Here is a 12,776-nt window from a genome sequence, read left to right as displayed (position 1 = left end):
ATGAGTAGCAGAGCAGGAATTAAAAGCCACCAAAATCTATACACTTAATTTGTTCTACTGTGTCCCAAAGAGTCACTTTGCACCTCTATACATCAGATTGTTTTTTTCACCCAAAAGGCTATCCAGGCCATTTGAAATTATAGTTCAGAAAACTCAAATTTGTTTTCATACAAATCTACATAAGGACTACATATATAGAATTCAAAGCAGAAAGTAACTCTTTGTGTTTAGGGAAAACTTTCCTTAATGTATTTTGTGTGTTCTCCAGCATGTAACAGAGCACATCGCTACACAAAGAAAGTGGTTTGTGTATAGTACAAAATGTTGTATAAATGAGTGAATGGGTTTTCCGAAGTGATTGACTTAAAATATAATCCACAGAATAGTTGTGTGTATATGACATACACATCTCAGGTACTTAGTGCAGCACTTGGCACATAATAAAAGCGTAATATATTTATGACTGTATAAACACATTTGGATCATGAAAAATAAAATTAATATGATTAAACTTGCTGGGTTTTTTGGTGGTTTGGGTACGATATATCTTTACGAAGATCCTAGTGCCCCATATTATTGGTGTATACACTTACTCTTCTAAAACTGAGTTAATAAAATATATAACATTAAATGTTCAAACCTCAGTAAATTCATGACTAAAAAGTAATAAAAATGTAAGAATTTGTTCATTCACCCTAATTATGACAAATGAGGGCATTTGTAGAATTGCATTTCTAACTTTTGTTTTGTTTTGTTTTGTTTTGTTTTTGAGATGGAGTCTCACACTGTTGCCTGGGCTAGAGTATAGTAGTGTGATCTCGGCTCACTGTAACCTCTGCTTCCTGGATTCGAGCGATTCTCCTGCCTCAGCCTCCTGAGTAGCTGGGATTACAGGTGCCCGCCACCATGCCTGGCTAATTTTTGTATTTTTAGTAGAAACGGGGTTTCACTATGTTGGCCAGGCTGGTCCCGAACTTCTGACCTCGTGATCTGCCTGCCTCGGCCTCCCAAAGTGCTGGGATTACAGGCGTGAGCCATTGTGCCCAGCTCCAATGTTTTTGAAATTATAATTGTGATAGAAAATCTTTATAAAATATTTGTTTGAGTTGTTAAGAATTGTTGGCTTAAGTAGTACCTTAAGACAGAAAGGAGAATACTGAATATTGAAGCTGAATATATTTTTTTGAAAGAGAAAAGGACAGTAGTTACAGATAGAAATTTAGTCACTTAATTTTTAGGTTGTTAGTAGTAGTTGAATATTTGGGTTTATTGATGAGATTATTCTAGCACTGATGTGCAGAACAAACCACATCTCCATGAGGAAATGTTTTCTGACAGTCCCAGAAGTGGCTCACACCCTCAGAGAAGGTGGGTGTGGTGGGAACTTGTTGAGAGTGACAATGATAGGAAATGATTATTTATTTGAAGGAGGTAAGCAAGATCTGCCTAAGTCAAAAGTATAACATCTTACAGAATCAGAAGCCACTTTAATATTGGAAATGATTAAAAAATTAAAAAGAGACATTAGTGTGGAAAACACCTCAGTTTATAAAATTGCCACAGTCATTTCCTTTAAAGCAAGACAATTCTGAAATATTTTATTAGCTATTCTCATAAACTTTCCAGTCTGCTGGCAAAGCCTCTGTGAAGAAGAATGGCAGGAAATAAGAATGAGGAGATATTACAGAGTGATTTCTCACCTTCGCTGTGAAGAGTCAACTGTTCGTCCATTCATGCTTGTTCAGTGCTTACTTATTGAGGGCCAATTATTTCAAAGGCTCTATGCCAGACACTGCAGATAAAAATATGAATATGAACAGCACAGAGGAGTCCCCAGCCTGGCATGGTTGACTTACGCAAAGTGCCAATTATACTGCAGTGTGTCATGTCCCATAATTGAGGTATGTACACATTTTTAAGGGTGTATAGGGTTAAAAGTGACTAATTCCATGTGAAATGGTACAGCGTAATTTTGCAAGACCAGAGAGAAGGTCAACAGGGCCAGGCCCAGGATTTAGAAAAAAATTAACGGGTTGGATAAATAGCCCCTGACCAACCAATTGGGGTAGAGGAAAGGTACCATCAGAGAAAATTCAGAGGACACAGCAGTAGGTGCCTTGTCTTTCTCTGAGAATGTCCCATGCAGGCCCTGAGTCCTCTTTGGGCACAGAGTCCTATTGCAGAGACACATGCTAAGCCCGTGGTTCCTGATTCAGGCTGACTGGCCATTAGTCAGTCCTAGAGCACTTCCTACTGTCTGTGGGACTTCGGTAAGTCATTTAGCTTTTCTGTACCGGAATTTCTTCCATTGTAAAGTAAATAATAATAGTAGCTATCTCATAGGGTTGTGTATTTTTTTCTAGGATTAAGTAGAATAATATGAATTAAAATTATTAGAACTAAGCTCACACAAAGAAGGTACTGAGTAAATGTTAGCAGTTACTATAATTATAGTAGAAGAAAATAACTGTTTTCTAATTCTTCTGGTTTTTGAGGCATAGCCTTCTGAAGTTGTACCCACCTCATAAATGGTTTCAAGAAGTGGCAGGGTATCTACAGGAAGCTACATGCTCATTGTATTGCAGAGAACTGACACGGAAAACACAGAATTCAAATCTATTCAATGATGAAGGGAATGAATAGGGTAACTTTTTTTTTTTTTTGAAACAAGATCTCACTCTGTTGCCCAGGCTGGAATGTAGTGGTGTGATCATAGCTCACTGCAGCCTTAAACTCCTGGGCTCAAGTGATCTTCCCACCTCAGCTTCCTGAATAACTTGGACTACAGGCATGCGCCACCAGGCCCAGCTAATTTTTTACTTTGTGTAGAGACAAGGTCTCACTATGTAGCCCAGGCTAGTTTCAAACTATTGGCTTTAAGCGATCCCCCCACCTAAACCTCCCAAGGCACTGGGATTACAGGCATGAGCCATCGCACTCAGCTCCATAACTCCTTTTTTGCTCATCAAATCCTTGAAATAAGTCAGGGAGATGAAAGCACCCACTCTTACTGTCTCTTTCTCACTGAAATTTTATAGTCTCTATGCCCATTCTATAACAAAATGAGTTTTTACCAAACTCTAGCAAAATGAATATACTAAGAGAGAAGGATAAGCATTATTAATTTCAAATTGGAAATTTGATAAGAAATTGATAAGCATTGTTATTTTCAAATTGAAGGTTGAGACTCAATGTTGGGTTGTAAAATCAATTTAAAGTTTTATGACAAATGCTTTTTTTTTAGATTTCAGATAATATGGGTATTATTTTATAAACTTCTAGTTTCACTTATGCAAATAAGGAATAATATAATGATTGACACTGAGGTAGTGCCCAACATTGTTGTCAGAACTTTATGTATAGTAACTCAGAGAATACTCATAACAATCCTAAGAGATAGATCTTATTACCAACCCAAACTTGCAAATGAGTAAACCAAGGGGTTAAACAGCTTCCCAAGGACAGAGAGTTGGTAAATTCTAGATCCAGGGCACAAACCCAGAAGCCTGGCTCTAAAGCTATGAACTACATGGTTAAAATAATGTAATATGTATATCTTACTGTGGATCTGGGTCAAAAGAGCTTGAAACCACTATGATGAAGAACACATGTGCAACTCTCACCACCCCAGCATCCCTAGCAAAGTGCACTACTTTTGGAGACCTTCAACCTCCTGGGCAATCACAGCCAGCTTCAGCATTCAGGCTACTTCTGAATTTTAGCAAAATGATTTAGTTCATTTAAGAATGAAAGAATAATGTCAATGTATGTGAAAGAATAAAATATCAAAGTCTTCAAGGGCATGCCTTTAGGAAGGAGATTGGTGAACTGCTGGAATGTGCCCACCATAAAAAAATTAGTATCATTCACAAAACATTATTTTAAAAAATGAACATTTACCGTGCACCTACGTATTCTTTTGTTGTTGTTGTTTGAGATGGAGTCTCGCCCTGTTGCCCAGGCTGGAGTGCAGTGGCGTGATCTCGGCTCACTGCAACCTCCGCCTCCCAGGTTCAAGCGATTCTCCTGCCTCAGCCTCCTGAGTAGCTGGGACCACGGGCGCGTGCCACCACACCCAGCTAATTTTTTCTATTTTTAGTAGAGGTGGGGTTTCACCGTGTTAGCCAGGATGGTCTCAATCTCCTGACCTTGTGATCTGCCTGCCTTGGCCTCCCAAAGTGCTGGGATTACAGGCGTGAGCCACTGTGCCCGGCCACACCTACATATTCTAAGTATTATGGGGAACAATGGTAAATAAAATTGAGTCCTTTGGTCTCAAATAGTTTATAGTATAATGAGAGACAGAAGAAAACACAAAATATGAGTCACAATATAACCTTATAAGTTCAGTGATAGAAATATGAAGAAAAGCAGCGAGGTCTTCAGTTGTACATGAGTAGCCTCCAAGTTGGTTTGGAAGATCAAAAAAGCTCCTGGAAGAGCCAGTCCTTGACTTGAATCTTGAAAGTAGAAGAGTGAGATTTTTTTTTTCAGGCTGTGGAAGGAATGTGTGCAATAAAGTGAAGGAGTGGGAGGGCAGGGCATGTTTATGCAACTGTGGATTTGTTCCAATTTAGCCCCTACTACCATATTTCCTAGTAATGAGAGTGACCTTGAAAATAAACATTCCCTATTTTTCTACAACATCCTAATAACTGAAGAAATGCTGAACCCTGCCAAAACAACTCTTTTCTGCTAGACTGTATTTAGTATGTATATGGAATACTATTGTAGTTGAAAAGAAAATGTCTACCATATTATGCCTTTTCCTAATAGATTCTGCTGAATTAGCTTACCTAAAGTTTTAGTGTACTTCAAAGATCAAAACATTTTCTACTGATTGATTCACTGCCTTTCAAGGGTGATGCCGTAGGCAGCAACTTTAAACTTGCCTCACTTATCTCGATTATATTACATTGAGTGTTCACCACCTCTCCAGGACAGAAAAAGCCATGAGAATGTCTTCTGCCATTCTAGACACATGTTTTTAACAATGTGTTTCAACAAGCAATGCTAGCTTTTGGCAACCCAGAGTTCAGTAGAATGTATAGTGTTCCAGCATCATCTTTTGAAACAATTGGCTCCATGCTTGGAAAAGCAGGGAGGCAGGGTGGTAAACGTAATGGAAATGAAATACTTGGAGGCTCTATAAACACATCACTCTCCCATAAATCAGCTGGATGAACCTGGACATGTACTTCAATTCTTACAGCCTCAGTTTCCTCATCTATAAAATGAATTTGTTCGATTTTTAAATGTTTGATTTTGAAGGCATCTTAGACTCTTCTTGAGAACCAAAGGAAAAAGCCATCAAAGGTTCAGATAGCTCACAGTCATGCTATACCATATCTCCTATTTAATTATTTTGAAGGAACCATAAGGGAAGCCAGTTTCTTCTCTTGATAGACTTAGCTATATTCTGGATCAAGAATGTGAAGTTATACCCTCCAGTTGTGCCCCTGGGATGTCATCACCTCTGTAAAACTGCACTACCTACATTACTGGCAGCCTACAAGGCTGCTCTATTTGACTTCTCCTTTGCTGCTTTACTCCATCATGGAAAAACCTTTTGTATTGAAGATTTAATGCCGCTAGCTAGTAGAGAGTCTGTGGAGGTTAAGAGCTGCATAAAGGAACAGAGAGAAAAACCCACATGATGTCAAAGAATCAAGCTCTTGTGGACCTTTAAATCCACTGTACATATTCAGATGAGTCCCCTTGAGAGCACGGGGTAATATTTCCTCTTTGGAGATAATCATATTTACCCACTTGCTTCCTGTTCTTATGGAATGCATATTAATTCAAGAGAAAACCAGAGCTTTACCAGTTTAATGATGTATATTTTATGGTCTTTTCATTGAGTTCACATCTTTGATTGGTTACCCACTTAACTGTGGTTAAGGAAATGCTGAGTCAGCCTCCTGTGCTGTTGCTATAGCGATTTCTGGGAGATAAAAGCAAGGCATGAAGTATTCAGCTGAATTTTTTATCAAACTAATGTTTAAATTAAACGTGGACTTAATTTATTTATTAAAATATTTAAAATACAGCCATCTGGGAAGCTGAAGCACTACTTTCCCCATTACCTTTTCCTTGTCCTTGATTGCTGTTTTATGCACACAGGTGTCTTCAGCAAGAGTGACTCACTTGCATTTTCTTATTCTCAGATGAGAATTGCTGAGCTACAGTAAAGGTAGTTAAGTGACTGGATCAGCTAAAGATACTGCCTTCTCTGGGCAAGAGCTTAACCTTTTATTCTTTGATGAGAGAAATCTAATTAGGAAAAATTTTGGATGTTTATGCCCCCTTTCCACCTTGAACAATGGCCCGAATATTTTTTCAAGTCATAATAACTGTACTTGGGAAACTTGGCTTTCTAATTCAATTTTGCAGAGAATGTCCTCATTCATCTTTGCTGGTGTATCATAGTTATATTTCTCTCCATATGTTTCAAGACAAAATAAGCTAACTTATCAGTGGTGGGTCAGAAATTTGTTGTGCCACATTCTCACACAAGAGCAAAGATATGAAAATGAGATCGACGGAAGTAGGTGGAATGGAAGGTTTACCTGGACAGCAGTGGAAGGACAGATCATCATTCGGGTACTGCATATTTGAAATATCCTTCTCAGGCCCTTGCTCAGTATTGCACAAACAAGGCATCAGAAAACTTTTCCTGTAATGAGCCAGAGAAGAAATATTGTTGGTTTTGCAGGCCCTCTACCTGTTGTAACTACTGGTTCTGCCACTGTAGCACAGAAGCATTCAGAGACAGTGTGTTCCAATGAAACTCCACGTATTAACAATGAGATGTGAAACTTACATGATTTTCATGTGTCACAAAATATTCTTTTTTTTATTTTTCCCCCCAACCAGTAGTGTAAAAACAATATATTCTTAGTTCATGGGCCACTGGAATAAGAGGCAGTGGACTGATTTGGTCAGCCTGTTGCTGTTTGCACTCCTCTGGCATAGAATGTTAAAAGGGTGGATTTCAGCTGGGCGTGGTGGGTCACACTTTTAATCTCAGCAAGATGGGAGGCTGAGGCAGAAGGATCCTTTGAGGTCAGGAGTTTGAGACCAACCTGGGAAACATTTCAAGACCCCGTATCTACAAAACATTAAAAAAAATTAGCCAGATGTAGTGGCATACGTCTGTAGTCCCAGTGAGAGGTGACAACGTGCTAGCAGCCCTCCCTCGCTCTCGGCGCCTCCTCGGCCTGGGCGTCTGCTCTGGCCACGCTCGAGGAGCCCTTCAGCCTGCTGCCGCGCTGTGGGGGCCCCTCTCGGTGCTGGCCTGGGCCGCAGCTGGCTCCCTCTGCTGGCGGGGAGGTGTGGAAGGACAGGCGCGGGCGGGAGCCTGGGCTGCGCCGCCGGCGCTCGAGGGCAGGTGCAGGTTCCCGGTGGGCGCGGGCTTGGCGGGCCCCGCACTCAGCGCGGTCTGGCAGGCGCCTGCTGGGCTTGATCGGGGGTCGAGCTCCCTCTGGGCTGCCGGAGTGCCTGGGCTAGGGCCGCAAAGTCCTCCGGCAACTGCCATTGAGAGGTGAAGCCAGCTGGGCTTCTGGGTTGGGTGCGGGCCTTGGAGAACTTTTCTGTCTAGCTAAAAAAATTGTAAACGCGCCAATCAGCACTCTGTGTCTAGCTAAAGGTTTGTAAACGCACCAATCAGTGCTCTATGTCTAGCTAATCTGGTGGGGACTTGGAGAATTTTTGTGTCTAGCTAAAGGATTATAAATGCACCAATCAGCACTCTGTGTCTAGCTAAAGGATTGTAAACGTACCAATCAGCACTCTGTGTCTAGCTCAAGGTTTGTAAACGCACCAATCAGTGCTCTGTGTCTAGCTAATCTAGTGGGGACTTGCAGAACTTTTGTGTCTAGCTAAAGGATTGTAAATGCACCAGTCACCACTCTGTGTCTAGCTCAAGGTTTGTAGATGCACCAATCAGCACCCTGTCAAAATGGGCCAATCAGCTCTCTGTAAAATGGACCAATCAGCAGGATGTGGGTGGGGTCAGATAAGGGAATAAAAGCAGGCTGCCTGAACCAGCAGAGGCAACCCACTTGGGTCCCCTTCTGCACTGTGGAAGGTTTGTTTAAGAGCTAAAACACTGACCACGAAGTTCTGCAGCTTCACTCCTGAAGTCAGCGAGACCACGAACCCACCAGAAGGAAGAAACTCTGGACACATCTGAACATCTGAAGGCACAAACTCCGGACACACCATCTTTAAGAACTGTAACACTCAACACGAGGGTCTGTGGCTTCATTCTTGAAGTCAGCGAGACCAAGAACCCACCAATTCCGGACGCACCAGCTACTAAGGAGACTGAGGCAAGAGGATTGCTTGAGCTTAGGTGATTGAAGCTGCAGTGAGTTATGATTGTGTCACTGCTCTCTAGCCTTGGCAACAGAGAAAGACCCTGTCAAAAAAAAAAAAAAAAAGGAAAAAAGGAGGGGTGGTATCTATGGTATGTGGAGTCAGATTGTCTCTCTTTTAATCCCAGACTTTTCTTTTCTACCTGTTTTACTGTGGCTAATTAATTTATCTGTGTCTTGGTTTCCTCATGTGTACAATGAAGTTGGTAATAGTACCTACTCAGAGTTTTTTGAGATTAAATAGGAGAATATATATCAGCTAAACAGAATTGTTCTTAACATGGTGTGCTCACTAATAGGTGTAATTATTATCCACAGAGTGCCTCTGTTCACTGTAGAAGATGCTTGATCATCCTCAGACTAACTGCAGTAGCAAGATTTGATATTCATGGAAAGAGCCAGTGTAACGTAGAGTGAGGATATAACCATCCTTCCTTTCTTCTGCAGGCACCAAAGTAATGCAAGCTTTCTTTCACCCATCTGCCCTGACTGCCTGCTCCTGGCCACCACCTATGGCGCACTTATGAGAAATGCTTCCTTGTGGAAATGGCTGCTTGTGCTCTGTGTGCCGACACCTTCTGCCACAAAAAATTTAATCATTTTTATTTTCTTTCCACTGCAGTTTCTAAATGTTGGCAGGGTGATTTCAGGACTAGTCTCATCATTTTCAGATCTTATGATGGCCATTTTTTATACTTCATAAATCCAGACAGGCAAAATTTTGTTGAACATTATGCAGCTGTTGGGTAGCAGAGAACTGCCCTCTAAGTGCTGTCGATGAAAATACAAAGTTTTTTTTTTTTTTTTTTAATGATGCTTTTTGTTTTCTCTCCTCATTTAACTGCTCCCATTTATTTCTGGCTCCTGCTCCTTCAGGGAAGTTTGGAGCTGAGGAATATTTTTAAAGAGGGAAGTGTGGAGGATACAGGATAGGAATGTTCTATTTGTGAAGAAATTTGAAAATTATCTAGGGATTTTTCTATGATGATTTACTTTCTTTTTTGTACATGATTGATTTTAAAAATCTTTCAAATCTGTTTTCCCAAGAGAGGCCAAATCAAATGGATTTTTTCTTTAGAGATACCAGCCACAAAGAAAGGTTGCACCAAAATATTATCTCCAGTGTAGACCACACATACATCTATTTGGAGAATTTCATAGTGGAGACCACTAACCATACTTTTTATTGCTGCTTGAAAGTTGTGTCAGACATTTTCTGAGGTTATTTTTGTAGGGTTGTGATTCCTATGAAAACTTTTTTAGATGTGTGATTCTCTACTAAGTTGTATTATAATTCATTTTTTAACACTTAATTATTCATTCAAAGCATAAAAACATGACTTTGGGAGTCAATTCTAATCCTGGCCCCGTCACTTACTAGTTTTGTGATTTGGGGTAAATTTAAACTCTTTGCTCAGTTTCCTCCTCTGAAAGAAATAAGAGGGTAATAATTGCACCCACCTCATACAAATATTGTGAAGAATAAAAATAACAGACATAACACTCCTAGAATTATGCCTAGCACAGAGTAAGAATTTAGTAAATGTTATATCTTTTCATTCATTTATTCGTTTAGCCTTGACTTCGTGTGTCTCATAATGCTCAGGCATTGGCCCTTTTTATTTACTAGCTGTGTGACCTTGGGCAAGTTGCTCAACCTCCCTGAAACTCAAGCTTCTCATCTGTAACATGAGGATAATGAGAACGTACCTAATGGTGTTGGTGTGAGGAGAAAATGTGCTAATTAATACATTTAAAGCATTTACATCAAGGGCTGACACATAGTAACTGTTCAATAAGTGTTAGCCATTATTATGTTTGTAATGTGTCAAGGTCCTGTAGTAAGTTCTGGGTTTCAGGGGACAACTGCTGTCATTGTCCACTTACAAACTGGTAAATGAGATCATTAAGCCAGAGTGCGATCATTGTGATGACAGAGGTGGGTACAGACAGTGCTTAGTTGAAGGTAACAAAAATAAAGCCTTGTCTCTTGGCTTCTAAAGACAAAACTTAAACATTCTACTGTTATAAACTTATGGAGATAATTGAATGTGAAAAAAATTAATGTAGACACAAACTTTACACCCTTCACAAAAATTAACTCAAAATGGAACACAGACTTAGATGTACAATGCAAATGTATAAAATCTAGAAAATAGACATAGGAGAAAATCTAAATGACCTTAGATTTGGTGATGACGTTTTAGTTGCAGCATCAAAGGCACAATCCATGAAAGAGTTGACAACCTGAGCTTCATTAAAATTAAAAGTTTCTGTGCTGCAAGAGTCACTGTCAGGAGTATGAAAAGACAAGCCACAGACAGGGAGAAAATCTTTGCAAAAGACATACCTGATAAAAGAATATAGTCCATAATAGGCTGGGAGCAGTGGCTCACACCTGTAATCCCAGCACTTTGGGAGGCCAAGGCGGGCGGATCACCTGAGGTCAGGAGTTCAAGACCAGCCTGGCCAACATGGCGAAACCCCGTCTCTACTAAAAATACAAAAATTAGCCATGCATGGTGGCACGCGCCTGTAATACCAGCTATTCGGGAGGCTGAGGCATGAGAATTGCTTGAACTCAGGAGGCAGAGGCTGCAGTGAGCTGAGACTGCACCACTGCATTCTAGCCTGAGTGACAGAGTGAGACTCTGTCTCAAAAAAAAAAAAAAAAAAGGATATTGTTCCCATTACTGGGTATATGCCCAAAGGATTATAAATCATGCTGCTATAAAGACACATGCACACGTATGGTTATTGTGGCACTATTCACAATAGCAAAGACTTGGAACCAACGCAAATGTCCAACAATGATAGACCAGATTAAGAAAATGTGGCACATATACACCACGGAATACTATGCAGCCATAAAAATGGATGAGTTCATGTCCTTTGCAGGGACATGGCTGGAGCTGGAAACCATCATTCTTAGCAAACTATCACAAGGACAAAAAACCAAACACCACATGTTCTCACTTATAAGTGGGAACTGAACAATGAGATCACTTGGACACAGGAAGCGGAACATCACACACCGGGGCCTGTCGTGGGGTAGGGGGAGGGATAGCATTAGGAGATATACCTGATGTAAATGACCAGTTAATGGGTGCAGCACACCAACATGGCACATGTATACATATGTAACAAACCTGTACATTGTGCACATGTACCCTAGAACTTAAAGTATAATTAAAATTAAAAAGAAAATAACAAAAAAAATTGTCCATAATATACAAAGAATTCTTAAAACTAAACAATAAGAACACAAACAGCCGAATTAAAAATGGGCTCCAAAAAAGACCAGAACGGACACCTTGCCAACAAAAGATATACAGATGGTAAATAAGCATATGTAAAGATGCTCCACGTCATACATCATCAGGGAAATGCAAATGAAAACAACAGTGAGATGCCACTACCTACCTGTTAGAATGTCCAGATTCCAGAACACTGACAACACCAAATGCTCATGAGGGTGTGGCACAACAGAAACTCTTATTCATTGTGGGTGGGAATGTAAAATGATACAGCTACTTTGGAAAACAGTTTGACAGTTTCTTATAAAACTAAACATCCTCATACCATATGATCCAGAAATCGTGCTCCTTGGTATTTACCCAAAGGAATTAAAAACTTACGTTCCCCAAAATTTGCACGCAGGTATTTATAGTAGCTTTATTTATAATCGTCAAAATTTGGAAGCATCCAAGATTTCTTTCAGTAGGTGAATGAATAAATAAATGGTGGTACATTCAGACAATAGAATATTAGTCTGTGCTGAAAATAAATGAGCTACTAAGCTATGAAAAGCCATAAAGGAAACTTAAATGCATATTACTAAGTGAAAGAAGCCAATCTGAAAAGGTTATATACTGTATGATTCCAACTGTATGACATTCTGGAAAAGGCAAACTTAGATAGAAAGATCAGCGATTCCCAGAGTTTGGGAGGTGGGAGGGATAAATAGATGGAGCACAGAGAATTTTTAGGGCAGTGAAACCATTCTATATGCTACCTCAGTGGTGGATACATGTCATTATACATTTATGCAAATTCATAGAATGCATATCACCAAGAGTAAATCCTAATGTAAAACTATGGACTCTGGATAATAATGTTGTGTCAGTGTAGGTTTATCAATTGTAACAAACGTTCCACTCTGGGGAGGGGGGATGTTGATAATAGAGGAGGCTGTGCATGTGACGGTGCAAGATGTATGTGGAATATTTCTGTACTGGCCTCACAGTTTTGCTGTGAACCTAAAATCCCTTTAAAAATAAAATCTACTTTTAAAAAGCCCCCTATATATATAATTATTGCATTTTCTAATCCTTGATACAATAATCCACTGGTGATTATTAAGAGAATATTTCCCAAAGTGCTTTATCAAAAACACAA

The sequence above is a fragment of the Pongo pygmaeus genome, chromosome 7 (genome assembly GCF_028885625.2).
Source record: "Pongo pygmaeus isolate AG05252 chromosome 7, NHGRI_mPonPyg2-v2.0_pri, whole genome shotgun sequence".
Lineage (NCBI taxonomy): Eukaryota > Metazoa > Chordata > Mammalia > Primates > Hominidae > Pongo > Pongo pygmaeus.
Note: the sequence above shows the minus strand (reverse complement) of the source record.